The sequence below is a fragment of the Acanthochromis polyacanthus genome, chromosome 1, assembly GCF_021347895.1.
Source record: "Acanthochromis polyacanthus isolate Apoly-LR-REF ecotype Palm Island chromosome 1, KAUST_Apoly_ChrSc, whole genome shotgun sequence".
Taxonomy (NCBI): Eukaryota; Metazoa; Chordata; class Actinopteri; family Pomacentridae; genus Acanthochromis; species Acanthochromis polyacanthus.
The window spans coordinates 11869913-11887001 of NC_067113.1; the positions used below are offsets into that span (position 1 = coordinate 11869913).

A 17089-nucleotide genomic window follows, 5' to 3' on the forward strand; every position below is an offset into this window, starting at 1 on the left:
AACTTGTTAATTAACACTTGAGAACTTTCTGAGTCTGATCAGGATCACTTTAATTCACTTTAATGTATCTAATGTATTTGGATCATTAATGTGCATTTTTAATGCCTTTATTTGTCCATTCCCCACCCTGATACAGATTTAAGATCATATTTCTCTTCTTCCAGACAGCAGAAATGTTGTCTTCAGACAGACAGTGCTGGTCTTCAGTCGTCTTCTGCACTGATCGTCTGACTCTCCTGTAAAAAGCCTGAAGTGAACCAGGACAGGACCTCTGGCTCTTTAAGTCACTCTAGATCTCAGGACAACAACTTTTAGTTTTCATGCTCTACAGCGTTTCATAAAGATTAGATTTAATCATGTATTATCTTCATGTTCAGTGTCAACAGTTTAATATTGCATTATTATTCATCCATGACTGTTAATTTCTAGTGGGCTTCATAGTCTCAATTCATCTTTCTGTTCACATTCACATCCTTCTTATGCTGTATAAAAAGTGTCATGTAAATAAAGTGTAGCTCACTGAATCCCTGATGCCAAGGCTAAGCTAATGCTAAAGCTGCTGAGACTTTTTATATAACTGACAAATTCATTTATCAATTAAATGCAAAGTTCCAAATTTCAATTTCAAATTTCAATATTGTCCTCCAGCAGCACCTATGGGAATCAAATATGAACAAAGGCCAGCCGCTGAGAGACACAGAGACACATGGTGGAAGAGGGAGACAGAGGGAGAACATCAGAAGGAGAAGAAGAAGAAGACGGCCGATGGAGTCACTGACATCTCCAGTTCAAAGCTGAGCCGAGGCTCCACACACACAACAACACACTCCTCCTTTGGTCACTTCATCATTATGTGAACTGTGAGCCGAGCTGTGAGTGACAGAGTGTGTGTGTGTGTGTGTGTGTGTGTGTGTGTGTGTGTGTGTGTGTGTGCATGTGTGCGTGTGTGTGTGTGTGTGCGTGCACGCGTGCGCACTCTTTTCTTATAAGCTTTATTTACCCGGGGAAACGTGTCAGAGCTCCATGCAGCAACAGAAACATTTCTTCTCACTGTGGGCTCTACAGCTGCATGTAGCTGCTGTGATGAGGATGATTTTAGGTAATGTGGAGACAGAGACTTAATCCTGGGCTGGATTTGTTCTGTATCAGTGTAATAGTGTGCATGTGAAACTTTCTGTCAGAGACTGACCTGCAGACTGCTAACAGTGTGTTGGGGATCAACAGTGTGGTTATCGACGGCTCCTTCTGGTTTCTGTTCTTCTGGCTAAACTAGATAAATCTGTCATCACTCACCATCGCTCACCGTAGCTGCGTTTCCATATAGCTGTCAAGGAAATCTGAACAGTGCTTTTGAAATGTTGCAAAAAATTTCTCCCAAAAAAGAAAATGTGAATTTAGTACTTTAAAATGAATAAACTCTGCTTCATGTCAGCAGATAGAGGAAGGAGAAGAGAACAGAATGAAGTAAAGCAGCAGGAAGGACCAAGAAAGGAGGGAGATCACAGAAATGCATGGACAATAAAGAGGAAGAGGAGGAGGAAGAGGAGGAGGAGGAGGAGGAGGTGGAGGAGGTAGAGGAGGGAACCAATCAGAGGGCAGGAATGTATGACGGGCGTGAGCATGGACCAGTTGCAGAGCCTTTTCTGGCTGCCTATAGAACCAGTCACATCTTTTTTTCTCCTGATTTCCAAAGGAATAAAACCAGCATCCATTCAGAATTTCAGATGGGAAAATCAGGATATCATACCTGGAGGATGGGGATGATATTCCAAAAAGGATCAGATTGGAAAAGGACATGACTTGTGGGGACAAAGGGAATATCATCTGTATTTTTTTTCCATTTACTTTTTCTACTGTTATGTACAAAAAACATTAAAAAAAATAAGTTATGAAAACTCATCTGATGGTATATTGTAATAAAACTACTACTAAAATTACCATCACAGATGTATATCCTATCACCATATTTACTTAAATATTGAATAAATAGAGGGTTTAAATAAATGCATAATCCTGGTTGATCATTACTTTGTAATTGATTTATTTATAATAGTTGATCATTAAATTTATCGGTTTAACGTATTTCTATGCTGTGAATAACAGATTAAGTGGGAGGACTGTGGTTCTTTTTGTACACTGCTGAAGCTAAAAAAGTACTCCCAGAGTTTAGAAATCCAAGAATCAGTGTCCAAACTCTGTTTATTTTTTAAAAATCTTTTTGCTTTTTTGTTTGTTTTAAAACGAGGATAAAGAAAACATGATGTAGGTTCACTGAAGCCATTATTAATCTGTTCAAAACTAGCTTTCAGGGATCAGTTTAGAGCATCTCTTAAGTGCGATCAGGAAACGGAAAGTGACCAAAACTTTCACACCAGAATGTGAAGGATTTTGTGTATTATAGATCTCAGCGGTCTTAAAGAGTCCTCTGTGTCTGTGGAGAGTTTTGTGAGTTTGTGTTGATAAACTAAAGGAGAATCCTCATTTTACTGGGCACATCGAACGTGGACATCTTAAAGGTATGAATGGTCTAATGCATTGTGGGATATTAAGGATCCAACCATTCTGAAACTCGACCCCTGATAAGAATTTCTCTCTTGGACTTGGACCGTTATCCAGTCTGTCCATGTGAGTCCCCATAAGCCTTCACTTCTATTGTTATTCCCTGGTCTGTATTTTCAGATGCATCAATAAATGCTCTTTGTGCGACGTGTTAGCTTCTCTCCCATCATGTTTGACTGACAGATAAAACATGATGGCACCCAGAAACACACATCCCACCGGTCTAGCAGCTGGCCACATAATGGCTGAGTCAATGCTATTGATCAACCAGCTTATCAACCCCCCGCAGATAAATTATGGCCATTTGGTGCAAGAAGGAAAGAAAAAATGTTTGCAGTGCACCTTGCTCTGTGCCGTTTGGCTGTGAGACTCGTTGTGCCGGCCTGTGTGCCATCCATAAAGCGTTACGACGATCACCTCAGCGCTTTACCTCCTCCCCGTCGCTCTGCGGCCCTGAAACACCGGCTATTAACATTTGCAGTAGGAGCAGAAAAAAGCCTCTAATTGGTGCTCCGGTGCTACCACAGGTCTGGTATTCTGTAGAAATCAGGGCTTCGGAGGGCCATTAATTAACCTTAGTGCTATGATTACTACTTACATTAGAGAGGAATACATTAGAGGTGGCAGCGGGCCCCTTTTTTCCTGCCCTGTACTTCAGAGGGGCCCCGGTGGAGCTCTCCATGCCCCCGCGAGCAACGATATGTTAACGGGGAAGCAACTAATTAGATGTCAAAAATTCATAAGGCCTCTCTTTAATATTGCATATCTATCCCCGGCCTGTCACTTCAAAACAAGGGGGATTGCATAAACAGGGCGACCGCAACACAAACCCCCCCCCGCCATCCCATCATGGGAGCTGGGTGGGTGGGGGTGAGGAGGGCTGGGGCGTACAGCTGATGAGCTGGGAGAGGGAGGGATGACAGAGTGGTTGAAGGTGAAGAGGAGAAAAGGGAAGACAGAGGGAAGAAGAAGACAAGAAAGAAAGAGAAAGAAGAAAGGAAGACAATCAAAGGGAGTTCTTTGAGGAATCCCAGCGAGGACAGCCGTGCCACATTATCAAGTCTTCTCCTCTGTACATCCCATACAGCGCAGGAACATCAGGGAAGAGCGGTGAACCCACCAAACTTCTGCTACCTTTCCTTCACCTCGTGTTCATCTACATCTTGTTAACGTGTCTTGGATGTCACACTTGGTCTGATCTTATTTTATATGAGGAAAATGGTTTGTGAGAGAGTTTAAACGGCTTCTTCCGGATCATGTGATCGGTTCTGACTGGATCTACTTTATGCTGGAAGACAGGATGTTTCATTCTGTTGGCAGTGAGTTGTGTGGATGATCCAGAGGAAGGGTGTAGGGTAGAGGGACCAGAACTTCCTTTCCACCAGTCTCGGTTTGGAGCTGCTTCGACTTGTGAACCTTCAAAGAATCAGTGTGGTTTTCAGATCACTTCATTGTAACACTCCATACATGTGTTTGGAGTTGCAGAAAAACAGCATGTTACTTCATGCACATTGGTGTGCCATATCTAAACCTTTTATGTGACATTTTACGGTAAAATAGGAGATGAAATGGTGAAGCTGAGGTTGAGGTCAGATTAAGAGTCTTTTCTGGTTAGAAATCCATTCTGATACACACAAAGTGACTTAGTTTACCTTTTCATGACACTATCCTGGTTGAATGAAACACTAACTGCAACTTGTGCTGCTTTTTTCTGAACGTCTGTCATGAAACCACTGCTGCAGACCTGCTGGTCATCATCCGTCTTATTCTCTCTGCTGTTTGTTCTTACATTGGCAGTCAGCGTTTATGAACGGCGTTGCAAACAGTATCCAATGTCGGTGAACACGGTTTCATTTCTACACGTCAGCTGATTATATTCAGGCATTGAATGGAGGGAAATGAGATGAATACATCAGTGGCTCTCCACACACTGCTGCTTTTCACTACACATCCAAACTCTCACTCTGGTTCTTCTTTTCCTGTTGATCGTGTAAGCCAGCTTTGTTGTTGTTGTTGTTTGATAGTTACAAAGTTAAAGATAAACTTTATTGATCCCTCACCAAAGAAATTCACATTTCAACAGCTGAATACAGATAGAGCTGGCTTTAGGGAGGAATGGAACCCGAACTCCCCTGACTTCAAACTGTATTGTTCAAATTAAGTGTTTATTTACACAAAAACACATTTTATTTTACACTTCTGTTTCTCTTTAAATGTCCAAAGCCTGTAAAGATCTGACCATGCAGTCTTAAAGATTTTATTTTCTTCCTCCTGTGTCTTTAGCATAAAAACAGAATTAAATATAAATACTACCCACTAAACTCAGCTCACAAAGAACACAGGGTAGAGGATCCTTTGTGTCTGGACTTTGTTCTAGATTTAAGGCAGCAACAACAATCCCTTCCTTCTGTCGTTTTGTGGGTCCTTTGCATGCACCAACCCAGTTCAGTGGTTCATGGTAAAACCTGATCTTATTTTACCAGCAGCCATGTTTCAGGATGTTCCACTGTGAGGTCCATACCTCAGAGAGTACAGGGACAAACACATTCCCTCCAAGTCATAGTAAAACTGACTGTACAGAAGAATCAGACAAAACCGGACAGGACTGACATGAATGACACATGTTACAGGAAGCATAGTTTACAATGAAGATCTTTATTAATTCTAGAAGGTGACTGTTTAGTGTTTCAGAGTTTTGCAGGCTGAAGTTTGTAATTGCAGGTTAGCGTCTCCCTCAGCCTCAACCGACTCACCGAAGGAGCTAACGCTTGTTTTTATCATTGAGAATATGAGGAAGTGAATTCAGGTTAAATGATCATTCTTAATCGATTCCCCTGATTAAATCTGCACATCTGCCAAAGGGAAAGACATCAGAAAAGTAAAATAAATGCAAAAATGAGGCTCACTAGCTAGCTTCCAAATGCTGCTGCTGCATTCATGAAAAGCTGTTTGTTGTTTAAATTTACTGGAAGACTTTAATAGAAGTTGATTTCATTCTGTCACTGATGGGAGATTTGCAGCCGTCTCCCCACCTGTTTGTTCACAGTTTTGTCTGTTTGTCGGGTGAAAGCCACAGCAGCTATGAAAAGTTAGTTTTACCTGAACCTAACTACAAGGTAACTGACATATAGAGACTAACTCTTCTCCAAAGGGATACTATATGGTTTGCAGGCAAAACAAACATGGCTGGGGAGGTTTTAAATGTATAGTGACTTGGATTTTAGTAATGCTCAGTACAGAATTAAAACCTGTGAGCTGTTACCATGGTTGGTAATCTAAACTGATTTCCCATTTGGGGCTGTGTTTTCATCTTGGAATTTTCCAGTCATGCTTCTCTAAACCCGTCTGGCCATACGGCGGTTAAATGTAGATTTAAATTTGATTGAGAAATGACCTGGATCACCTACATACCTGCAGAATACTCTCACAGCAGACTGTGTCATGTCCTCTCCCATGTGTGATGCTGTCTGTAAAATTACATCAGCCCTCCTAGTTCCCCCATATGCTCTTTAGATCAACCAGAGGAGAGTTCAATTCAGCCGGTTGTGTCACGCATACCTGTATCCGTTCCAGGTTAAATTAAGTGACACATCCCGACTGCTGGTCACTGAAGCAAAAAATTAGCCTGCCGCCCCAGCGAAAGGTCAGCACGGAGGGGAAGAAATGGAGGGTCACGTTTCTCTAACTGTGAACTCCTGCTGGAAGTGAGTCAAGCTGCCAGCAGCCCTGACAAAAGTCAGACGAGAAAGGTACAATTGGTTATTTCAAGAGCTGATAGGAGCCCCCATTTCCTCTGAATGAGATATACGCTGTCCTGGAGTTACTCTGTTTAATACATGAGGCTGTTTCCCAGTGTGCTACCTGAGCTAACTGCTGTAAACTTATAGCATCAGAATCTATAGCATCAGATTCATTAAACATAAACTTATAGCATCAGATTCATTAAACATTAACCAGCTTGATGGAGACTTTAATTCATCCTGTCCATGTAACTGTCTCTACTTAGTTATCAAGATGAACACACTGTTTATACAAAAGGACACCCTTTAAAACTGCATGTTTCGTTCACCGATTGAGGACATATTATATGCCTCTTACATTTTGTTATATTATGTATATTATTACATTATATACATATTATTGTACGTATTTTTTCTTGTTTGTTTGCTCTATATTATTTGTTTTCCACATAAAAAACCAAAACAAACCAACAGAAAACAAACTGTTAGTACATTGTCTTCTGAAGGAGGGCGTTGCATTCCTCATTGATGTGAATTTCATTGTTCTATAATAGTTTTTACTGAAGTGTGTCAACCCAAAGCAGATGAAAGTCACCTGACTTTAAATAAACTGAGACGACTGTGACCCTGTGATCTAAATCTTTTCTAATAGTTTTTGAATGAAGCAAAATGAGTTGATGCACTTTGAATCAACAAAAACTGTTCTCATTACAGCTCCAAACAGGAACTTATCTCAAAGTCATCTGATTTTGCCAAACTAATCCATCATGCACCCCATGCTCCCTCCTCTCTAAGCCATCTACGCTGCTGTGAAGTCATAATTTCTGATATTCTTAATTTTGAATTTTTGTCACACTTTAATGTTTCAGATCATCAAAATAATTTTAACACTCCTGTCGTCCTGCGGGTCAAATTGACCCACTTTAAAGTTTTAAAAATGTGGAAAATATATATATATATTTTCACAGTGAAAACTTCCACATTTTCAAAATTTTTTTAGGAATTTTTCGAATAGTTTTTGGTGGAAAAAAGCAAATAAAAAATGTTTAAGAACATTCAGAAAAAAATCAACCAAAATCCAGTGAATTTCGCTGGTGCTCCATAGATGTTCAGTGTGGTGGAGGTCTTTTTTTTCAATTCAATTCAATTCTGTTTTATTTATATAGCGTCAATTATAGTCAAATTGTCTCAAGACGCTTTACAGAACCCATATGCCTGAGCCCCAGAGCAAGCCCAAAGGCGACAGTGGCAAGGAAAAACACCCTTTTAACAGGAAAAAACCTCGAGCAGAACCCGGCTCTATATAGGGGGGACCCATCTGCCTGCTGGCCGGCCGGGTTGAGAAGGACAGAGGAGGGCAAGGGGGAGGGATGGGAGAAGAGGGAGGGGTGGGAAAGCAAGGAGAGTACAACACACATTTGTATCCAAATGTGTGTTGTTTTTTATTGTTTTTTATTGCTGCTTATGTCAAAGAAATAAATGGGACTGTTTTTTTTCCACCATCAAATGTGAAAACGCTGACATGTCTTACTCTATTACAAAATTTTGCTCCCGTTTTCTCTCCTTAAAAGTGATTTAGAGACACTTTTGACTTTTAGAATTTATCTTTCAAATCTTTCAATTCAACAAATTTCATATATATATATATATATATATATATATATGGCATGCCGTTTAGGAAATTATATATATAATGAAAGTCGATATATATATAATGAAACTTGATATATATATAATGAAACTTGATATATATATAATGAAAGTCGATATATATATAATGAAAGTTGATATATATATAATGAAAGTTGATATATATATAATGAAAGTCGATATATATATAATGAAACTTGATATATATATAATGAAACTTGATATATATATATATATATATCAACTTTCATTATATATATATCAACTTTCATTATATATATATCGACTTTCATTATATATATATCAACTTTCATTATATATATATCTCGACTTTCATTATATATATATATATCGACTTTCATTATATATATATCGACTTTCACTATATATATATCAAGTTTCATTATATATATATCAAGTTTCATTATATATATATATCAACTTTCATTATATATATATCAAGTTTCATTATATATATATCGACTTTCATTATATATATATATCAACTTTCATTATATATATATCAAATCTTTTTTCCTACCGAGCCCCGGAAGGGACATGTCCGTATGGCGAAGCGACAATGAAGGACACTCACCCGGACGAGAATTTTATTGAGTTTTATTTTAAAATCGGCCTGAAACACACAGACATTCAAGCAGTGCGATGCGCTAAGAGTCTGCCATGCAGACCAGCGATCCTGATAATGGTAAGTTTTATTTCTCCAACATCCTGCTGTTATCCTACTATGAATATGCTAGCTACAACAGTCCCACATCAGTATTATGAACGTTCCGCCAGCTAACGCGGTCCGGACACCGGATCAGTGATTAGAGGTTGGCGTTCAACTATTGTTTGCCAGCCAGTTAGCCGCTGGTAAGCTAACAAGCTATGAAACAACTCCTTATAAAACCGGAGGAAAGCAGCAGCAATATTTCAGTCCAAGACCTGTATTCAGAACCTCCCACGCTGTTACACAATGACCCATTATTCATATTACTGAACTATATGGTTATCATGGAAATTTTCCTTGAAGAACCAGTGAACTCTTTGCGAACACATTTTAATTTATGTGTTGATTATGTTTCGTATCAGTAATACAAGTCTAAAAAACTGATTGAAATGATCAAGTTAACACAATGAAGTAAAGAGTACTGGTAATCTGCAGCTATTTTCATAATTTCAAGGTGAAATTCTGATGTGTGATTTTCTAGCTTTGCAGATGTGGAAATCCAATGCACTGATTTCTTATACACAGATGCTTTTGGTGTTTTTTGTTGTAAAATAAAACAAGGCATTTATCACTGTTGGAAATTATTACAGGTATTATTTGTAACACTTTCTAACATTGTATGGACAAAGCAATAAATCAGTTAATGGATAAAATCATTTGTATTACAGATGCTATCAACAGCATGTCTTGTTCATTTTATTTAGTTGTCGGCCTTGGATGATGAGGTCCAGTTACCAGGAGCACTAGTCTGCAGCTTACTGGTTCCGTCTTGCAGCTCCTCCACGCTGTCCTCCTCTCTACAGACCAAATCAAGTAAGATCTGTTTAGACTATGCAGACATCAACATGATCAGTATGTTATCTTTTGACCCATCCTAAAATCACAAAATAGAACATTTACTTTAAGTTAACTGTGTTTATGAAAATAGAAAATAATTACTGACAACTAGTACTTTTTGGTGCTTTTATGCAGGAAAAGGGAACCAGGAAGCTGCTGTGGATCCTCTGCAGTATCTGGAGAGGTCAGAGGAACGGTTCTTGGAACAGATCGGAAGACACCAAGACGTGACCTCTGCCATTCTCCAGAACATCCAGAAGATGAATGAAAACCTTGGTTGCACTGATGGGATGCATGGTGTCGGTGCTGGAGCAACTGTCCCAGAATTAAACTGCATTGTTGACTATTGGCTTTTCTAGAAAATAAATCTTTTTTAGTACTTCACCTGTTTTGTATTTTACCCATGCACTTTGGATGAATGAACAGAAATTTGTGATGAGAGATGCAAATTTTGTCTATAATCTACAGAGACTTTATTCAGTGTTCAGTGCACACTTTTGTTACACACATTTTGACAGATAAGCAGTTGTGCTTTTCAAGCAGATTTTAGTCAGAAACATCAGTAGCATATATTGTTGTTTTTTTACTGTTACACCAATCTAGGTAGATAAACTGCACTACTGCAGCAGACATATTATTGAAATGTGCTTCTATTATGTGTCTACATACACTGCTCACAAATAGTTATTCAACTTTTGGGTGAAATTGATGGAAAATATAAAAAGTGCATGCTGTAGTGATATATCATAAAAGTAGGGTATTTAACTAGAAACATGCAATAGTGATTTCCTCATCTCAAAAAAAATTATTGAATCAAAAGCTAACAACAGTGGAGGGTATGTCACAATAAAAATGTCTCAGTTTGGACAGAACAGCAGCCTTCAGCTGAAATCCAGTACAATTGTGTCCCACCAGTGGCGTGATCATGGATGTGTCCAGGCAGCAGCTGACCTCTGCCTCGTAATCAGCCTTAAGACCAACTATAAAGATAAACATAGATATTATCATTATCATCAACATATGGTGCATGTGTTTAACCTTTAAGCTATGTAGGGATGCAAATGTAGTCGAAGCTAAGTAGCTAAGCTAATGCTAACACGTTCAGTGTTCAGAATCAAAACATCTCTAAAAATTACCTGTTTTCTCAAACGTAGTCGCCGTTCCCTGTGACAACCATGAAGACAGATAGATAATCACAGAAGAGCTCATCTGAAGAGCAAATGTCCAATAAGGTTCCTGTTTTTGTTTGCCATGTCCTTCCAGGGCTCAGTAGGAAAAAGTCTGAATATATGGAATGAAACTTTGAATAGATGGAATGAAAATCTGAACATTCTATATTCCGACTTTCATTATATATATATCAAGTTTCATTATATATATATCAACTTTCATTATATATATATATATCAACTTTCATTATATATATATCAATTTTCATTATATATATATCAAGTTTCATTATATATATATCGACTTTCATTATATATATATATCAACTTTCATTATATATATATCAACTTTCATTATATATATATATATCAACTTTCATTATATATATATCAATTTTCATTATATATATATCAAGTTTCATTATATATATATCGACTTTCATTATATATATATATCAACTTTCATTATATATATATCAACTTTCATTATATATATATCAATTTTCATTATATATATATATCAAGTTTCATTATATATATATCGACTTTCATTATATATATATCAACTTTCATTATATATATATCAACTTTCATTATATATATATATCAACTTTCATTATATATATATCAAGTTTCATTATATATATATCAAGTTTCATTATATATATATATCAACTTTCATTATATATATATCAATTTTCATTATATATATATCAAGTTTCATTATATATATATCGAGTTTCATTATATATATATCGAGTTTCATTATATATATATCGAGTTTCATTATATATATATCAAGTTTCATTATATATATAATTTCCTAAACGGCATGCCATACATATATATATATATATATATATATATACATACACATATATAAAGTAGTGGGTAGGTATCTTTGTGGTGGCATGATAGACACGGCTGTCCATATTTGTTTATTCTGAGGTAATCAGTCCCTCTAAGCATGAACCCTTATCTCTCTCTGTGGAGAGAAAAAAAAGCTCAGCTGCAGATAACAAAAAGATGCAAAAGTTTCATTTTGCATGCGTGATGCGAAGTTTAAAATCTGCCTCTATCACTCCCAGGTAGCTCTGCTGGCGCATGTGACCGCCGCTTATCAGCCCTGGTGTCGGGGGTCATGAGACAACCGACAGATTGTATTCCAGACATTTTTAGCTCGTCACCTGGAGGATTCTGATACTTCCATCTCCATAAACAAGTAGCAGACTCCCACTGCCTCACCTGGAGTAAAGCAATTACTGTGAAGTTTTCCAGCTGACAGGCTGCCAATCACAACTTCTCCACAAGTTTAGATTCCTGCACTTAACACAATTATTTCACTGCTATTTTGTTGACACTTGCCTTTCAAAGGCTTTCACACTACTTTTTAAGAGCAAAGTAGTTTAATTTGAAGTCATGAAGACGTTCTTCAAATAAAATTTATTCAGAGAGAAATTTGCTTAAACTGTTGACAGTGGTGCAACGCAGCTCAAAGAAGTCATTTACATAACGGGCACACTTAACGAAGTGACAAGTATCCATGCACTATCTTCTGGTTAAACCGTCGCCGGCACATTTGCAGCAGAGACTCCCTAAAGAGCCCCATCATTAAAACCAGCCGGTTGCCACACCACTGCCACTTATTTCAAAGCAGAAGCGTCTGGACTTTGGTCTTTTCCTCCCCATTACACTGGAAAAGATCAGAAAGTGGCTGTGCTGTTCAGGAGGCCATCTCTGCAACCGGCCCAGCACCTTCAGATGATCCACCCCATTAAGGAGCCAATCAGGTATAATGAAGCGCGGGCCGAACCGGTGGCTGAGCCGGATAAATAATTCACTGGGACTTGTCATCCTTCTCCCACCGAGGTGCTGCAGTCACAGAGGAGCAGAGAGACACATGAAGGCTTTCCGGGGTGGAGAGACTCCGCCAAGCTGGTGACACCCCCACCACCCATCCCTCCACATCACTGAGGTCCACCTCCCACATCCTTCCCTCTCTCACTTCCTCCTTCTCCTCCTCCCCTCAGTCACCTCCTCATCTTCAAATCAAACAGCCTCCCACCCCAACCCCACCCCTCGTTCTCCCCACCTGTCAGGCGTTGGGAGATAGAGGGATGGAGACAGAACCACTTCGTTACCAGCCTCTCACTTGGAGGTTTCAAACAGATTTCAGCTAATGAGGGAGCATTTAGAAACTCAGGGATGCCGACATCCAGAAGAAGTGGGAGATGAATGGGGGAGGAGGGGGAGTGTGTTTCTGTACAGCGGTGGGCACACACACATACGGTACACAAAGCAACATACAACCCGCTGCATCCTCACACCTTCTTTTGTGCATGTGAAACCCACACACAGATAGCATAAATTCACCTGTACACACAGCTTCCCTCACAGCTCAGGATGTCAGTGCAGGTGAACAAAGTGAATAGGATATGTGAGTGACAATAAAGATTTCTTTTAACATCAGTGAGAGGAAGGCGGGCTGGCGGCAGGTGGAGTGAGGGTGAGAGGGGGATGAGTTTGGGGAGACAGGCTGCAGAAGTTCGCATTACTCTGAGGGACCCGTCGACTGCATATGCCATTTTTAATGACGAGGCCTTGCCAAACTGGCACCCAGTCAGCTAACCGGGAGAGCGCAAAGCGAGGGAAGAAACCCCGCAAACCCATTATTTCAAACCTCCGTCGTCTTTTTCTTCATCTTTACCCCCCTCCCTGTCCCCTATTTCCTTTAAATGTGAGTTTTAATAGACACTGCTAAATTTCCACTGCTGTCTCCTTAAAGTTTAATTCGCCCACTTTTCATTCACTCCAGCAGCCCCATTATGGAGCTGCGACAGCCGCTGCAAACAGGGCATTATTATTTCATAATATGAAAACATTCTTTCTAGATGAAGGGAGGGGAAAGAGAGGACCAGGTATGGCAACACTTCCATGGCACAGTTAGAACGGCAGGTTGGGAACTCACTTTTTAGACTCTAATATCCTCCAAATTAATTGGATGCCAATTTTTTTTTCTTTTTTTTTTTTTTGCATCCTAAAGTGTTGACATTTTGGTAGTTGTGTAATAAAGGTATCTGGAGGTGAACTGAAGGTTACGATTCTTGGTAAAATAAATAAAAATAGAGGACAAAGTTGTGTTTACGTCCCCAGCTACGGTATGAAAACACTCTACGTGTTGTGTGGGAGTCTGAGAAGATGTCAGACGACTGACACCGCCTCTGTTTCAACCTCAGATGCAGAAACTCAGGTTGTCCCCTGCAGCTCGTGCCTCGCCTCCATTGTCAAAGGCCACAGAGCACAACAGATACGACTAAAGGCACAGAGCCAGCTAGACGAGAGAGGGTGAGACACATCCATTCCAGTACCGATGCACTAAAGGACACGAGTGAACAGACCTTCCACAAACCTGACAGCACACTTACATAGCACAGTCATAGAGCAGAGCGCTAAGTTGACAGAAAAAGGCAGTTAGCACAACATGAAAACAACAAATACAGAAGCTCCAAAAACTACAGTCGGCGACAAATAATGCCAGAGAAAGAACCAGACAGAGTGAATCTAGAGACTCCACAGATGGAGATGGGGACTAACCCAACCAGAGAAGAACACCTTAGCCAAAGGACTGAACTTTTCCAGATCTTTAAAGCAGCTAGCAGCCAGTAGTGGAGCTCATCACAGTCACAGAGCCAGCCACTAGAAACAACAGCCTATCAGAAGCAGGTTAAAGTTTCCAGCAGCTCTCTGGTGCTAAAATACCTCTTTCTAAGACACCAGCATCACTATGCTCAGTGGTAATCAACACATCTGAGTGCCACACTAGAATAACATTATTCAGAGACGATATCACCTGAACCCTGAGACCAGGCCTAACAAGCAGCTACTAACAGGTCAGGAACTGCTTAAAACAGCTGGAAAAAGAGAAAAGCTACACCCACCATCAGACGACCAGCTAAAGTTTCTACCCAGTCCATGAATCCACTTGGAGTCCTTCACAGACTGCATTAAGCTCAGGATTCATCTGCATGGTGACTATACGCTAAAGAGCACCAGAGTCCATGCATGGGATGTTCTGATACACTCCACTCAGCATAGTTAGGTTATTTAACTGTGTTAAAACATAACGTGTTTATTTTTTGGTTGTAACACCTGTTGTTGTTGTTCGTCCTTTGCAGGCGAAGATGACCTTGACTTCTTCATGATACACGAGGGGCGGCATGCGTGTGGAGATGACTGATTAAGCCAGTCCTTGCATGGAAAAGTCTGTTGCAGTGGGGGCAAGGGATAAGAAGGGCTGAACCGTGCTGAGAGTTCAGACTATCTTGTCTACGCTGCTGTCTCTGCACTATGCTAATGATGCGTTTCTGCTCAGCGTCGGACACACCAGTATTTACAGTGGATCGCCAGACAGAGCGGTCCTCAGCTTTCTCCTCCCAGGTAGCAAGAGGAATGTTACATTTCTTGAGGGATTCCTTCAGTGTGTCCTTGAAGCGCACTTTTGGTCGGCCAAGTGAGCGCTTGCCTGTTGACAACTCGCTGTAGAGGAGTTTCTCGTCCGTGCGGTGCACGTGACCAGCCCACCTACAGTGACAATAAAAGATGTATTTATTGTTTTTTTGTTGAGCTTTTCTTACAACACATGCTCACTGTGTGAACAACATAATAGTACTGGAGTGTATTTTTACATATGTGGGCTGTAGGATCAACAGTCCAGGACAGTGGAAACTGAAAAAAGGCACCTTATAATAATAATAATAATAATAAGATAGATAGATAGATAGATAGATACTTTATCAATTTCAAGGGAAATTCAAGACATCACAGCATCACTGCACCTTTAAATTATCATCCAGGGCGATGGATCAGTGTCCATGTCCTCCATCAGTACCAGGTCCACCTGCAGGAGCTAATGATCCTATCAGCAGAACACATTCCAAGAGAAGACACTTTAGAGCCAAATCAAGGAATCCTGGTCCCTGCTGACAGCTTGAAACCTGCCCTCCTCGTCCAGCAGATCAGGATCATCCGCTTGGCTTTAGATCTAAATAAAATAAATAAGTAGTGTCCCCCTGAATGTTCCATCTGATTTCAAGTGTTTTGTCCTCATGGCACCATCAGTGTGGAGCTCAGAATAGAAGCACACAAAATACACACCCACCCACCCACTTACACACACACACACACACACACACACACACACACACACACACACACACACACACACACACACACACACACACACACACACACACACACACACACACACACACACACACACACACACACACACACAGTATAGCTTTCCAGCAAGCCCTCAGTTGGTCCCTCTCTCTCTAATTAGTAATTAACACATTCTTTTGTGCAGGCCTCTCTTTATTTATAGACGCTCTCGTGCCAAACAGTGGATGCTGGTGCCAGGATCAGATGGAAGTGGAGCATGAGGTGAGCAGGGAGCCTCGGCCACTTGATAAATGCAGAGTAATAGTTTGGGACTAATCGACTGATTAGCCAAACAGCTTGTAACGGCTTTTCAAATGAGCGGGTCAGATCACGCTGAAGTGGTGTCATTAAACCCACTGTTGCTCTCGTGTTGACTTTACAGTTCACTAAGTGTAATGTGGACCATATTTGGCAGCAAAACATGTTTAACTGTTTTCCTACTAACCCACTGTCACACTCAGAAACTGCTTTATGTCTCTCTGTGGAGACAGTCAGATTTAACTGTGAGAATTTATGGAAATGAGATCAGCAGCTGCTCTATACAAACGTTGGTAAATTATTCTTCAAACGTGGTTGGTCTAAACTAAAACCACACGATGTGGAGAGGTCGACTCTTCACATCACTCCTGAGCTAGCCTCTGTTCCTATAGGTTCAGTAACTCCACACAACCTCTTATTGCACATTTATTTTGTAAATCTTTCTAAAATTATTAAGTCTGGACCTGGAGTCCACTTTTCTTTTTCTAAGATAATACAGATCTACTGCCTGTAACAGAACCAGTAAATACATGCATTTGATGATGTCCATCCACCATCTATCCATTGTTTAACCCTCATTAGAGGACTGGAGTTTATCCCAGCTGACTGAGGGTGAAGACAGGGGACACCTGGACAGGTAACAGTCTACCACAGGGCTACACATACAGACAAACAATCACACTCACATCCACACCTACAGACAATTTAGAATCACCAATTAACCTCAGCATATTTCTGGACTGTGGGAGGAAGCTGAAGAACCTGGAGAAAAGCCACACATGTACAGGAGAACATGGAGACTCCATGCAGGAAGACCCCAGGAAGGCCGGGACACGAACCGGGGATCTTCGAGCTGTGAGGCAACGGTGCTAACCACTGACCACTGTGCAGACCAATTAGATGATGTCATCATTTTATTTTCACTT

General features: G+C 40.1%; 1 long non-coding RNA gene across 1 annotated transcript; it reads left to right on the forward strand.

Moving 5' to 3' along the window:
- Positions 1-8494: 8494 nt before the first annotated feature.
- LOC127531770 (uncharacterized) lies at positions 8495-9900 on the forward strand. The gene is made up of 3 exons (XR_007938856.1): positions 8495-8655; positions 9384-9492; positions 9652-9900. It is a non-coding gene; the product is annotated as an uncharacterized LOC127531770 (long non-coding RNA).
- Positions 9901-17089: the final 7189 nt, after the last annotated feature.